Source organism: Bos indicus x Bos taurus, chromosome 12 (genome assembly GCF_003369695.1).
Source record: "Bos indicus x Bos taurus breed Angus x Brahman F1 hybrid chromosome 12, Bos_hybrid_MaternalHap_v2.0, whole genome shotgun sequence".
Classification (NCBI taxonomy): domain Eukaryota; kingdom Metazoa; phylum Chordata; class Mammalia; order Artiodactyla; family Bovidae; genus Bos; species Bos indicus x Bos taurus.
Genome location: NC_040087.1, coordinates 16,102,135 through 16,117,509, shown reverse-complemented (window position 1 = coordinate 16,117,509; position 15,375 = coordinate 16,102,135). Strand labels below are relative to the sequence as shown.

The following is a 15,375-nucleotide window of genomic DNA, read 5'->3' as shown; positions in this document are numbered from 1 at the left end:
GGAGATACTTTTAGTCACTTCTTCTTCCAACAACATCTAAGGAAACCAGACCATCCCCTTCTTCCCAAACCCAGACTCCCTGCATTGCAAAGGACTGCTTCCAGAGAGGATTTGTACCTTTGCATATCACTTTGCCCAAGTGATCCCTTTGGGGAGGAGAAAAAAACATCTCTTCACTTTCGGTCTCTGCTTCTTCTCAGCACATAGTTGTGAGGCACTTGATGTCCCCAGTGAAGGGAGATGGGGTCAGTGAGGAGCTAAGGTGAGCCACCACAGTGATTGAAAGTGGAACCACGCGTGTAACAAATCCGGCTTGCCACCATTTGCATAGTAGGAATTATTTCGTTAGGAACAAGAAGGACCGGTTTTGCTAATCTCGTCCTGTGAGCTGTAAGAAGAGATTACAGCTCTTAATGATTTAGAGCAGCTGTAATTTCTAGACCCACACCTGAGGACTAGACTTGGTCCAAGGTGTTTTTAATACATGCATTTTGGGAATTCCATGGTGATCCAGTGGTTAAAACTCTACACTTTCACTGCGGGGGATAGAAGTTCAATCCCTGGTCATGGAACTAAGATCCCACAAGGCATGTAGTCTGGCAAAAAAAAAAAAAATTATTTTATTTATTTATTATTTTCAAGAGGAAAAAGTCATTTTCAGAGAGAAGTGTTTTCTATAACATGTGGAAGTATTAGAACACTGAATGCTTCAAGAACTTGCTCTAGTTGTGAAAGGTATGTCTATGAAGAGGTTAGAATTTTTCTGAGTTAACCATTTGTGGCTGGAGGATGAGGCAGCCTCAGAGGGAAGGACTTTGGTTAAATGCAAGTGAGGACTGTGTCTCCTGCTTGACCTCTAGGACTCCCCCAGATGACCTGTGCCCTTCAGGAACATCTGCACAGAGATGAACAGGCACCTCTCTGCCAGGTGCCTCATAGTAACTCTCTTAGAAAGGACAGGCTTTTGAAGGGGTCTGGGTGAAGCACAGGAAGTTCGAAGTACCACAGCCCCAATCAGAGATAAGATCAAGATCCTGTCTCCTAAAACAGTAAATTGCCCTTTATAGGGTTTTATACATTGTTTTTTAAACAATGGGTATGTTTGTTGAATGTGCGATGGTGAAATAAGAAATACCTTTACTGAGTCACTCTAGGAGAGCTCCATCCTCAGTCTCCATAGGAAGAGCCATTAGAACTGTTGGGATGGTTGTCATCTGTGTTATCCATCTAGAAATTTTCTAAAACTGAACTGGGACTCAGGGGACTATTACTGCCTCCCATGGTCTTCTTCTGAGAACCTGTTGCCTCACCTCTAAGCCTCCTTCCATATTCATGCTCTGAGGTTCTATGACTAATTTACATTCATGAGCTGTTATTGATCAATTAATCAATAGGTGTGTGTGTGCATGGTCAGTCACTTCAGTTGTGTCCAACTCTTTTGACGCTAAGGACTGTAGCCCACCAGGCTCCTCTGTCCATGGGATTCTCCAGGCAAGAATACTGGAGTGGGTTGCCATGCCCTCCTCCAAGGGATCTTCCTGACCCAGGGATTGAACCTGAGTGTCCTGTGTCTTCTGCATCACAGGCGAATTATTCACTGCTGAGCCTCCAGGGAATCCCCAATTAGCATGTGTAGCTAAATAATTATTGAATATGTTAGTACTTTCCAGCATTGACCAGTATTTTCCAATATTCAATTCAGTTATACCAACATTGGTATATTTCCATATACTAGTCTTAGAGTAAGAATGTCTATAAATCTATTTGATTTTCAGGTATTAGACTGGGTAATGTTATTTGCCATTAAATAACATCTGTTAAGCTTTGGTGGATGGAAGCACTTGAGTTTGATATTTCTGTGATTTAATGAACAAAAATATGTGCCTGCTTGATGGATTTTGATCAGCGGCTCTTCCAACTTTCATATTTTTAATTGAATGTTTTAATTACAAACTGATTAATGCTTATTGGGAAAAAATAATACAGAAGGATAGAAAATAAATGTCTTCTCTGGCTTCTCCCCAATCCTAAATGTTTGGTGTGTATAATAATCTAGAATTTATATATATATATGATGTATATAATATATAACTTTTATGTGAAGAGATTATATTATCTATAGTATTTGGTAACTTAATTTTTTTCACCTGATATTTTATCTCAGCCATCTTATGGGACAGTACAGACCTACTTTACTCTTTCCAATCCCAGCCTTTGATTTTTCAGGCTCAGGAGTCAGGAAATTAATGTATGTTTATTGTCGAAAAATCAATTATACAGATTAAAAAAGAGAGAGGAAAAATTTCCTGTAACTCTTTCAAATAGCGATAACTACTGTTAACAGTTTGATATGATGTAGATAATTAACAGTATTTTATATACATGTACACACACACATATATATATTTAAATTTTAAAATATTCTGCCCCATTGCTATTTTATAACCTTACTGTTCTCTCAAAAATGTGAGAATTTTTTTCCATATTACATATTCCCTATTTGTCTTCTAGAAGTCTTGATTTAAGCACCCACCAGTTGTATGTAAGAATAGTTATTTTCCTTCAGTCTAACTGATCCTGGGAATTCATCAATTTGTTAATCTTTGCTACACTAATAGGTGGGAAGTAACATCTTATTTTAATTAGCATATGATTGTTAATGAGCTTAAACATCTTTTTCTCTGTTTATTACTGTTTTATATTATAAATGACTTCTTCTAGTGTCTTGCCTACGTTTATATTTTAGTATTTATTCCCCCTGATGATTTTGAAGGGATCTTTGTGTGTGTGTGTGTGTGTGTGTGTATGTGTATGTGTGTACCTAATGTACCCAGTTTATCAACCTCAGCTATTTAAGATGAGATATTATGTATATTTGGGCCCCAAAGCCAAACAAGCATGGTTTGAGTACCATCTCCACCATTTACTAGCTGTATAACTTTGATCAAGTTTCTCAACCATCTGGCTGTTAATGTTCACATCTGTAAAACTGAGACAGTAATGGTGCCTCCCCTACGTGGAGTTATTGTGAGAATTAAATGAGAATGTCCTCAAAACTGACACCCATTCTCCAGAACTAGAAAATCTACACCTTAGCCAATGAAGTGTCAAGGAAGTGGACCATTAGGCTGGGCAAAAAGTATACGAATATTGCAAAGTAGTCTCTCATGGACTTATTTTTTAAGGATGCAAGGAAATGATTCATCAAGATGATATGCCAACATCAGACTGTCTGTACCAAACAACATAACTTCTAAATGCATGAAAAAAAAATCGACCAAGTTACAAGGAGATGTTATTGATAAATTCACTTCTAAAATGGGGATCTTTTAAAAACACGTTTCTCAGTAACTAAGAGCTTGAGCAAACAAAAGATTACTAAGGATATAGAAGAATTGAACAACCCAACTGATGTTTGATCTGACAGGCATTTATAGATAACTGTATCCAGTAATCAGAAAACACACAGTGTCTTCAGTACACAAGAAATATTGACCAAGATTGATGCCTCAGTTCAGTTCAGTTCAGTCACTCAGTTGTGTCCGACTCTTTTCGATCCCATGAATTGTAGCATGCCAGGCTTCCCTGTCCATCACCAACTCCCGGAGTTCACTCAAATTCATGTCCATCGAGTCAGTGATGCCATCCAGCCACCTCATCCTCTGTCGTCCCCTTCTCCTCCTGCCCCCAATCCCTCCCAGCATCAGGGTCTTTTCCAATGAGTCAACTCTTCGCATGAGGTGGCCAAAGTATTGGAGTTTCAGCTTTAGCATCAGTCCTTCCAATGAACACCCAGGACTGATCTCCTTTAGAATGGACTGGTTGGATCTCCTTGCAGTCCAAGGGACTCTCAAGAGTCTTTTCCAACACCACAGTTCAAAAGCATCAATTCTTCGGCACTCAGCTTTCTTCACAGTCCAACTCTCACATCCATACATGACTGCTGGAAAAACCATAGCCTTGACTAGATGGACCTTTGTTGGCAAAGTAATATCTCTGCTTTTCAATATGCTATCTAGGTTGGTCATAACTTTCCTTCCAAGGAGTAAGCATCTTTTAATTTCATGGCTGCAATCACCATCTCTGCTGCTGCTGCTGCTGCTAAGTAGCATCAGTCGTGTCCAACTCTGTGCGACCCCATAGACGGCAGCCCAACAGGCTCCCCCGTCCCTGGGATTCTCCAGGCAAGAATACTGGAGTGGGTTGCCATTTCCTTCTCCAATCCATGAAAGTGAAAAGTGAAAGTGAAGTAGCTCAGTCGTGTCCAACTCTTAGCGACCCCATGGACTGTAGGCTCCTCCATCCATGGGATTCTCTAGGCAAGAGTACTGGAGTGGGGTGCCATTGCCTTCTCCGACCATCCCTACTTGGCCATAAAGAAAATCTCAGCAAGTTCTAAAGGAATATTTTGCAAGTGTCTTAGTCTTTTCTAGCTGCTATAGCAAAAATACCACAGACTGGGTGCCTAGTAAACATCTATTTCTCATAGTTCTGGAAGCGGGAAAATCTAAGATCTAGGCACCAGCAGATTCGGTGTCTGCCGAAGCCGATTTTCTGTTCCGTAAGTGACTGTTTTCTTGTTGTGCCTTTACATGATGGCATGATGGAAGAGACAAGGGCGCTCTCCAGGTTTCTTTTATAAGGGCACTAATCCCATTCATGAGGGTTCCACCCAGAGACCTCACCTCCAGAACCATCACCCTGGAGATTAGGTTTCAACATACAAGTTTTGAAGGGACATGGAAATTCAATTTATGATGGAGTTCTCCTAGGTTGGCTAGAGAGAAGTTGGGTAGGTAAGGCTGAAAATGTAAGTCTGGGAGAGACTTAAATATTAGGATCCTGACAGGCAGTAGAGAGTGACTAAAAGACTTGGAGCTGGGAATCCATGGTATCGGCATTAAGAGACGCATCTGGAATTGAGGCCAGCTTCCTCCCATAATTTTCAAGAGCTAATGAGAAAGAACCAGCTCCAAGTAAATCATGAGTTCATGTAAAGTGAAGGCCAAGCGATGCCATTGAAGGCTGCAGTAGGTCAAATAAAGTGAAGCGGGAAAAATGAGAACACAGAAGACAATGTGAGTGGTGAACACAAAAGGGCTGCACCACAGGGGAGCGGCACCACGTTCATGAGGCGATTTGATTCCAGAAAATCACCACTAGCCTCATTAAAATGCTTAATTTGATTTGGTTCTTATTGTTTTGAATTTCATTTTAACCTGATTTTGGATTTATATTTTAGGAATCTAATGGCATACGCAGTTTATGCCAAGTTTTATGTTTGCTTTTTAATAAAGATAAAGACAACTCGCAAAGTTTGGGATCATTTTTTCCAGATTTTTATTCATGTTAGGGAAATTCTGGTCTAGTTGCTGCCATTCATTTTACAGTTATGTAGAATGAAGTGCAGAATGGTGACTAATAATAATGCTGCTGCTGCTGCGTCGATTCAGTCGTGTCCGACACTGTGCGACCTCATAGACGGCAGCCCACCAGGCTCCCCCATCCCTGGGATTCTCCAGGCAAGAACACTGGAGTGGGTTGCCATTTCCTTCTCCAATGCATGAAACTGAAAAGTGAAAGTGAAGTCGCTCAGTCGTGTCCGACTCTTAGCGACCCCATGGACTGCAGCCTACCAGGCTCCTCCGTCCATGGGATTTTCTAGGCAAAAGTACTGGAGTGGGGTGCCATTGCCTTCTCTGGACTAATAATAATAGTAACCATAATGAAGATTGTTAGCTATGACTTTGTTCGGTGCATATGCTGTGTATTGTTCATTTTGCTAAATTCGCTCTGTGCATCTCTTCGTGTAGCTTGTAACTAGGCTAGGTTGTGAGTGCTGTTTACTGCTCCTGTTGTGATGAAGAAACAGACTTAGAGGAATTGAGAAGTTTGTCCAAAGGCACAAAGACAATAACCCTAGTAACTAGGTTAGGAACCTAAGCTTGTGTAACTCCAGAGCATGCGCTCTTAATCACCTTGCTCTGCAGACTTCATCGGCCACACAGGTTGAAACTCAGTCAAAGTTAGATCCGGGCTCTCTTGACTTGTAGTCTGGTATGTTTTTCATCTCGCCCCTGGCCATTTCTTTGAGAGTATACAGCTGAAGCCACATAGTAGCTCAAGATCCTATCTCAAGAAAAATGTGTAATAAGGCACATCTACTTTATCAGAAGTTCAGGATATTTCATCGTATTTTCAGTTTCATTTGGGAGAACCTTGACTTTTCGCTTCCCTGGGGACTCAGCTGGTAAAGAATCCACCTGCAATGTGGCAGACCTGGGTTCGATCCCTGGGTTGGGAAGATCCCCTGGAGAAGGGAAAGGCTACCCATTCCAGTATTCTGGCCTGAAGAATTCCATGGACTGTATAGTCCATGGAGTCACAAAGAGCAGGGCATGACTGAGCAGCTTTCACTTTCACTTGATTTTTCATGGAGCCCCTGGAATGTTTTAATTAGGTATTTGGCACATCTTTTTTTTTTTTTCTATGACCTGTAGTACAAATCAGGTGTTCAAATTTGGGACCTGATATTGGACAGGGAAGCCTGGCGTGCTGCAGTCTGTGGAGTCCCAAAGAGCCGGACACAATTTAGTGACTGAACTACAAATTGGTCCAATAAATATTTGTTAGATGGATGAATGAAAGTCTAGAACATCTTTTCTACTTATGAACAGGATATATTTCAGAAGGCTGTTTTCAGATATACTTATTTTTTTATAAAATATTCTTTTTTTCTTAATTAAGTTATTTATTTTAATTGTAGGACAATAACTTCACAAGACTATGGTGGTCCCTGCCACACATCAACAAGTATGCTTACTTAAGTCTGTTATGACAAAAATGGATTTAAGAAGTATTTCCCAGAAGTATTTCCTGTAAAGATGGGTATAAATCAACCAGTCTTGGAAAACTTTAAAATCAGGACAGTTTATCTTCTTTGATAATCAGTCTGTCAAACATCTTTTTCTGTAATTGATTATCTTGATTTACATTGAAAATCTATTGAGGCTGTTAACCCTTCTCTTTAATGGCATCTGCAACTATTCAAGGTTATAACTTGATTGAGGTCCTCGCTTAATAAACCACGTTTTTAAATCAGCCCTCCACCTGCTCAGTACCTACTCCAGTGGAGATGTGTGGGGGTGGGGGGAAAACCATGCAGAATGCTTATATTTTAAAATCCATGATCACCTAATTGTCACTATTAATTACAAAGGAAACCGTACCTTTACAGTGGAAGACCCTGGCAGAGGTCATGTGGCCCATGATGCAGTGAACTGAAAAGGACACCTCACTTTTGTCAAAAACACAGATCTGATTTAAATTGTGAGGAGACAGACAAGCCCAAACAGAGGCATCTTCTGTGACTAGCCTTTTCGAAGGTGTCAAGGTGATGAAAGACAGATTGAAGACTTGTCCCAGATTAGAGGAGACTGAAAAAACAACTAAGTAGAATATGGGATTGTGGATTGAATCCTAGTCTAGAAAAAGAACATTCATACGACAGTTTGCTAAATTTGAAAGTTTTTTTCAAAATTTCAGTAGTTTCAGTCTGTAGTTTAGTGAAGGTAGATCTGTGATAACTTTCTGATATGGACACTTATACTGTGATTAAATAAGATGTTAACATTTGGGGAAGCTGAGTGAGGTGCATATGGAAATTCTTTTGAACCATTTTTGTGTCTTTTTTGTAATTCTGAAATGACTTCAAAAATGAAAGTTTAAGAAATTAAAAGAAAAATATTTTTTAAATGTAATCCCTAGCCTTGGATATTGCTCAGCAATCATACCCTCTGTTCCTAAAGCATTCACTCTTCCAAACTCCTAGACAATTATTTGTATTAAATAGTTTTTTACAACCCTTCTACGGCTCCTTTCCCCAAATCCTTCGTTGTGAAAATAGAGGCAGTGGTTAAGACTTCGCCTGGCAATCCAGTGGTTAAGACTTCGCCTTCCAATGCAGAGGGCAAGGGTTCAATCTCTGGTCTGGGAGCTAAGATCCCAAGTGCCTCTCAGCCAAAACATCAAGACATAAAGCAGAAACAATATTGGAAAGACTTCAAAAATGATCCTCAAAAAAAAAAAATCCTTTAAAAAAACGCACCATAATTGATCCTTAAAAAAAAAAAGCGATCAGAATTCCCACAGTCCTGCCTCTCAGTCCCTGTGACCATTCACTCTGTCTGTGGATGAGTTGTCCCACTCCTAACCAAGGCCAACCCCACCTTTTGTCCACTGGAGCTCATCTTCTCTTATCTATTCAAGAAAATTGCTCCAACAGATCTCTCCTCTGTCTCTTGGATTATTTTTATCTTTCTCTCTGCTGGGTAATTCCTGGAATCATAGGAACAAACTGTTATTACTCCTGTCTTAAAAAAAAAAAAATCTCTTAAGCCCACTTCCCCCTTGAATAAGCTTCCGCAACATTTCTCTGCTTCCCCTTACAATAAGCCTTTTGAAATCGGTTTATAGTTGCTGTCTCCAAGTTCATCCCTCCCATTCTTTTGGAGCCGTGCTCCCATGGGACTTTAGTCCCTCTCTTCCACCAAACTGCTCTCGCCTGTTTACTCACGGCCTCCATGTTTCTGGGTCCAGTGGTCAGTTGCTGTCTGTCCTCATATGACCATCAGCAGCTTTCCAGAGGTTGAATCTTCTCAACTTGAGATCTATCTTCCCTAGGCCTTAGGTCATCACAGTCACCTGATTTATCTCCTATCTCTCTTCGAATTCCTTCTTAGTATGCTTTACTGGTCCTCTTCATTTTCCTAACCTTTTATGTTGGAGTGCCCCAAAGCTCAGAACTTGATCTGTTTTCTTCTTTATCTGTATTTACCCTGTAGGTGATCTCATCCAACCTCACAGCCTTAAATACTGAATATATGCTGATGACTTCAAATTTAAACCTGCAGTGTGGACCTCCAGATGCTGTATCCAACTGACTACTCAGCATCTCTTAATTGGATCCCCATCAGGCTTAAAGGGTCTCAAACTGAATTCTTGCTGTTCTTCCCCACCCTCTCAAACCTGCTCTTCATCCAGTCTTCCCCATGTCTGTTAATGCCAGCTCCATCCTTCTGATGACTCAGGCAAGAGCCCTTGGAGTCATCACTGACTCTTCATTTTCTCATGTGCTGCAGAGCAGGTCAGCAAATCCTTTCAGCGCTGATGTCAAAATCTACACAGAATCTGATGCCTTCTTGCCATCTCCACTGCCAAGACCTTAGTCCAAACCACTGTTGTCTCTCACCTAGATTATTGCAACAGCTCCCAGCTGGTCTCACTGACCCTGCTTTTGCTCTCTTTTAGTTCAATCAAGACAGCAGTCCAAAGGATTCTTTGAAAACATGTCAGGGATTTCCCTGGCAGTCCAGTGGTTAGGACTCCATGCTTCCATTGCATGGGACTTAGGTTTGATCCGTGGTTGGGGAACTAAGATCCTGCAAGCTGTTTGACGTGGCCAAAAAACAAAAAGAAGTAAAAATAAAACATATGTCAAATCCTGTAACTCCTTTTATTAGACCGCCTTCCCTGGAGTGACTTCCTGCAGGGAAAAAGCCAATTCTGGTAAAAAGCCAACCCTTTGTGTGATCAGGCCTCTCTGACCTCAACTGCTACTGCTCTGGCCCTTCCTAGTTCTTGGCTTCATCGTGTTGTTATTAAGAGTGACGCATGCGCCTTTCCCTTGGGGCATTTGCGCTTGTTCCTTCTGCCTGGACTTTTCTTGCCCTGCCTCAAGTCTTGGTCCATTTCTGCTCCCTCACCGTCAGCCCTCACCTCCCTCATGTGTCTATGCAAATGTCACTTTCTCAGTGAGGCCGTTCCTGTCCCCTTATTTGGAATCTTAAATCCACTTCACCCTTCTCTCTGCAGAAGGATGCACACATTCTACACACAAACTTCTATTCTCTTTCCCTGACTCAATTTTTTTCTCCCTAAGACGTATCACGTATCATCTAATATAGAATAAACCAGTGTATCTTGTATTAATATATTATCTGCCTCAACTGGAATGCCAACTTGAAAAGGTCAGGAACTTTTTGTCTGATTCATGCAGTATCGTATCTCCAGTGTCTCTGATGGTACTTGGCACATAGTACTTGCTCAATAAATACTTGTCAAATGAATGAATGGATGCATGAATCTGTGCTAGAACCTTAACACAAGCTTTAGTGAAACAGGCCTTGAACCAATGGACTTACCCATACTTTGCCACAACTTTCAGCAGTCATTTGCCGTGGAATGTTATTACTCAAAATACTTAGCTTTCATCCTCTGAATTAATATTAGATATACGATATTTATCACACTAAAGACTTTCCCCTAGATTCTAGCAGATGATGATGGTAGTGATAATTAAAACATAGGTCAATCCTGTTTCAACATTTTGCATGATTTGCTATCAACCTTTTAGTATCATTTTTACTATCAGCCTTCATCCAGTATGTACACCAGTAATGGTCATTATTTTTTCATCTTTCTAAAGTTTTAAATTTTTCTCTTTTTTCATTTCAATTATAGCTGTATGCCTCTTCCTTTGGGTCATTTTAGCATTCTTATGTATCTTGCACTGATTTCCAGCACTAAGATGAATCATGTTTCTAAACCTGTAACGAGTTCCGTGTTTCCGTGCAAACACAGCAAAGTTGCCATAGACCAGCAGCTGTAAATTGATGACCTCTGGATGAATCACAGATTGACCAAGATGACATTTAAGTTTTTTAAAATCCATTGCTGATATTTAAAAAACATCAGGTGGTTTCCCGGAAGAATCCAGATTATTGGTTTCTCTCATTTTCATTCCTTCTTCTACTATCTTGGATAAGACATACATTTTCCAGAGTGTGTCGGCCCCTGCCACTTACACTTGGCACCTTTAGCTCAGTTTAGTTACCTCTCTGGTCTGGGGAGGTATTTGAGAATGACTCAAATCACACACAGGAAAATGGCTTAGAGATTGGAACAATCCTGTGTGCTCACTGATGCCTGCTGCTGCCATCTTGCTAGAGTAAGCGGAGTTGGTACACTTCCTCTGAAGTTTGCTTCCTCTCTCTGAATACTTACAAAATGAAAATTTATAAATTCAGTAGCTTCAGTGAATCTACCCCACCCCCCGAAATAGTTTTGGAGAAGTTCATTCTTCCAGGGCCTGTTTTTGTTTTTATTCTTAATTTTAAAAATATATATTTTTTCATCTTTTTAAAGATTTTTTGTGTGTGTGAACCATTTTTAAAGTCTTTGTTGAATTTGTTTCAATATTGCTTCTGTTTCATGTTTTGGGTTTTTGGCCGAGGCATGTGGGGTCTTAGCTCCTTGACCAGGGATCGAACCTGTAACCCCTGCATTGGAGGGCAAAGTCTTAACCGCTGAACCGCCAGGGAAGTTCCTGTTTATCTTTCATTTATCCTTCATTTCTCTTGATTTACATGGGAAGGAGCAATGTGATGAGAAAGATGAGGTGACAAAGGATTCTTCTCCGTCTCATGTTCTTATTCCTCTCACTGGTTATAAAGGACTAGGAGGCCTCTGTTCTCCTTGAGAGTCCCTTGGAGAGGAAGGAGAACAGAGGCCTCCTAGTCATTTCTAAAGGAATTCAACCCTGAATATTCACTGGAAGCACTGATGCTGAAGTTGAAGCTTTAATATTTTGGCCACCTGATGCAAAGAGCTGACTCATTGGAAAAGACCCTGATGCTGGGAAAAATTGAGCACAGGTGGAGAAGGGGGCGACAGAGGATGAGATGGTTGGATGGCATCACCAACTCAATGGACATGAGTTTGAGCAAACTCCAGGAGGTGGTGAAGGACAGGGAAGCCTGACGTGCTTCTGTCTGTGGAGTCTCAAAGAGTCGGACACGACTGAGTGACTGAACAACAACAAGGAAGCCTCTGTAAGGCCCCAAACCTCACTGTAGCAACCAACACAGCCCTCTGGAGTGGTAGCAGGAACCACACAACTACTCAGGTTTAAATGTGTAACCACTGGGGCATATATTTGTCCCATTTTCTGACTAGTTCATCTAAAAGAAGTTCATCCACTTACTGGTTACCACACCCTCAGCCTTCATCCATAAGAAATACAAGGGACTTCCCTGGTGGTCCAGTGGTTAAGAATCCACTTTCCAATGCAGGGGATATGAGTTCGATCCCTGGTCTTGGAACTAAGATGCTGCATACCGCAGGGCAACCAAGCCTGTGCACCGCAACTAGAGAGCCTGCACAGTGCAAGTAGGGAAAGCCCACGTGCCACAGTGAAGACCTAGCGTAGTCAAAAAATAAAAAGAAGTACGTGACCAAAGGACAATAGAGATGTCACTGAGGTTCAATCCTGATTGCTTTGGGGTGGAAGCAAAGAGGCAGGTTATAAACCATCATGGACTAGACTATGAACTCCACAAGAGCAGTGTGTCCATCTTCACCACCACTGACCTTTTAGTGTCCGGCTGAGTGCCTTGCAGTAAGGAGGATGAGTGAGGAAAATAGTGGGTGAATTTGTTGGGATCAGTGCGGCAGAAGCACGTTTTCAGACTTGCTGAACACTTCCAGGGACTTGCTGATGGAAGCAGGGCTTACACATTGGTGTAAATGGAAATGGACTTTTAATATTCCTATTTGGTTCAAGAGACTTCATGTTCAGCTGTCATTTCCGTTCCCTGAGTACAGTTCTTCTCAAAATGGACAGAATTTAAAGTGTGCATGCCTTCTCTCTTATTGATACTTAACCTTTACTGGATACAGAAAAATAAAATGTAGTCCTTTATTATCGTATCTAATCTATAAAGTAATAGAAATAACAAAATAGCCTTATTTAAATATAGTCCTGTACATGCCAAAAAATTGAGCAAATTGGCTCTTTTCTCCCTCTCTTTTTAAAAACTTTATTTTTAATGAAGGATAATTGCTTTACAATATTGTGTTGGTTTCTGCCACACATCAACATGAATCAGTCGTAGGCATACATATGTCCCCTCCCTCTGTAGCCTCCCTCCCACCTCCCAGCCCATCCCACCCCTCTAGGTTGTCCCAGAGCCCGAGTTTGAGTTCCCTGAGTCATACAGCAAGTCCCCACTGGCGATCTGTTTTGCGTATAGCAGTGTATCTATTTCCATGCAGCCCTCTCCGTTTGCCCCACCCTGTCCTTCCCCAGCTGTGTCCACAAGTTGGTTCTCTCTGTCTGAGTCTCCATTGCTGCCCTGCCAATAGGTTCCACAGTACCGTCTTTCTAGATTCTCCCACTTAATGTTAAGATGTCAGTCCTGGAGCTTCTGCTCATGTACTTCTAAGTGCTTTTTCCTGCAGGAAGGTGGACGCCATCTCATGGTTTTCGTTAGCTCTATGGTGATGAAGCTCCAGTCTGTATCCTCTGCCTTCACCCAGCCTCACTCTCCAGTTACGTAGCTTGCATTTTGCACGGGTGAGCTCCGCTGAGCGTTTTCAGTGTGGCCCTAATCTCCTTGTGGCCCAGTGGATTTCATCTCCTTGTGGCCCAGTGGATTTCACCCTTGCCTTGCCTGAATGCCACATGTCTATCCAAGAGATCCCTCTTCCCTGAATTCCTTAGCTGACTGACCTCAAAGTCATCCTTGAGTCACCTTCTCATGTATCTTCTGGAGGTAGTCAGCCTCAGAAATATCTCTTGCTTCCGTGCCCACTGCTACCATCCAGGCCGGGCAGTTGTTGCCTCATACCTTATCCACAGCCCTGTTTTTCTATTCTTCCTGTTTCCAATCACTTCCCATCTGTTCCTTTTGTCTGCCACCAGACTAATCTAAAATCTTCTATTTCATGGTTTTACTTTCTACCACACAAGTTTCCTAAGATTCTCTTTACCTCGGTGATTTGTTTTGTGTCTTCCTTGTCATATCGTTGTACACAATAAACACTTGCTTGATGAGTGAGTGATTGAAATCTGGAAACTGTGTCGTATGAGTTCACTGACGGAGAAGGCGATGGTACCCCACTCCAGTGTTCTTGCCTGGAGAATCCCAGGGACAGAGGAGCCTGGTAGGCTGCAGTCCATGGGGTCATGAAGAGTCAGACACAACTGAGCGACTTCACTTTCACTTTTCACTTTCATGCATTGGAGAAGGAAATGGCAACCCACTCCAGTGTTCTTGCTGGAGAATCCCAGGGACGGGGGAGCCTGGTGGGCTGCTGTCTATGGGGTCGCACAGAGTTGGACACGACTTAGCAGCAGCAGCAGCATGCTGACTTTCCTTTGGCCTGGAATGTAGAGAATTAGTGGCTGATTCATACCTCTCTTTAAAGAATGGAGAACTTGACTAGAAATATTTTCCTGTTACAGTGCAGATAAACAGAAAGCACAAAGACTTTTCATCTGGGCCTCAGTTTCTTTACTTTAGAATAGAGTAAGGACTTCCCTGGTGGTCCAGTGGTTAAGACTCTGTGCTCCCAATGCAGGGGCCCAGGTTCAATCCCTGGTCAAGGCACTAGATCCCACAAGCCTACAACTAGAGATCCTGGCAAGTGGCAACAGCGATCCTGCTTGCCGCAGCTAAGGCCTGGCAGAGCCAAATAAAAAAACAATAAATAGATAAAATAAAATAAAGGCCACTTGGGTTTGTTGAAAGTATTCAATAAGATGTGTTATGGTACCCAGCACAGAGCAAGAGTAGATGCAAAATCAATTCCAGTTGAATTTGAGTTTTAAAGATTGACTGAATGAATTTGAATCAATATAGTGAAATATTTCATTATTTTCATATAAATAACAACTTATGAATTCAGAGTCAAGTAAAATTTGGCACTAACAAGGACCACAGTTAGTGTGTGTCAACTGATTTAATTTTTGAAGTTCCCCTATGATATAGGTGGTATTTTTCTCCAATGTACATATAAGTTCAGCCAAGGAAAGAGGAAATGCCTGACTCAAGATCTGCTAGTGTACCCTGGAATCAGGATTTGTCTTTAAAATTTTAAATTTCAGTCCTTTTGCTTTTCCTGTCTACCGTCCTCAAATATTTTTCTTGTGTGTTTTAAAATTTTGATTATTTTTTGGTTTGCATTGATAAAAGGCTCTGGCTTTCTATCTGAATACTTGCTTCACACTTTTTCTTTTATTGTTTTCTATGTGCATGCTCAGGCACTCAGTCATGTCCGACTCTTTGCGGTCCCGTGAACTGTAGCCCGCCAGGCTCCCCTGTCCAGGGGATTTTCCAGGCAAGAATACTGGAATGGGTTGCCATTCCCTACTTCAGATTGTTTTGTTGGTGCTTATTTAAACATTCTTGTCCTTGTATTTCTATTCTTGGTGGTTGGGAACGTCTCAAACATGGTCTCAGCTGCAGTAGCAGCATACCTGTTTACAAAAGTTGAAAAAATATTGTATTTCCTGCATGAGAAGTTGAACTTAGG

General features: G+C 41.5%; 1 protein-coding gene and 1 non-coding gene across 5 annotated transcripts in view; both read left to right on the top strand.

The window, feature by feature from the left end:
* The window catches only part of LCP1 (lymphocyte cytosolic protein 1), a 104,831-nt gene that overhangs the window by 6,438 nt on the left and 83,018 nt on the right, over positions 1–15,375 (top strand). The window lies entirely within an intron of this gene.
* Positions 14,379–14,450, top strand: TRNAG-CCC. Its single transcript has one exon. It is a non-coding gene; the product is annotated as a tRNA-Gly (tRNA).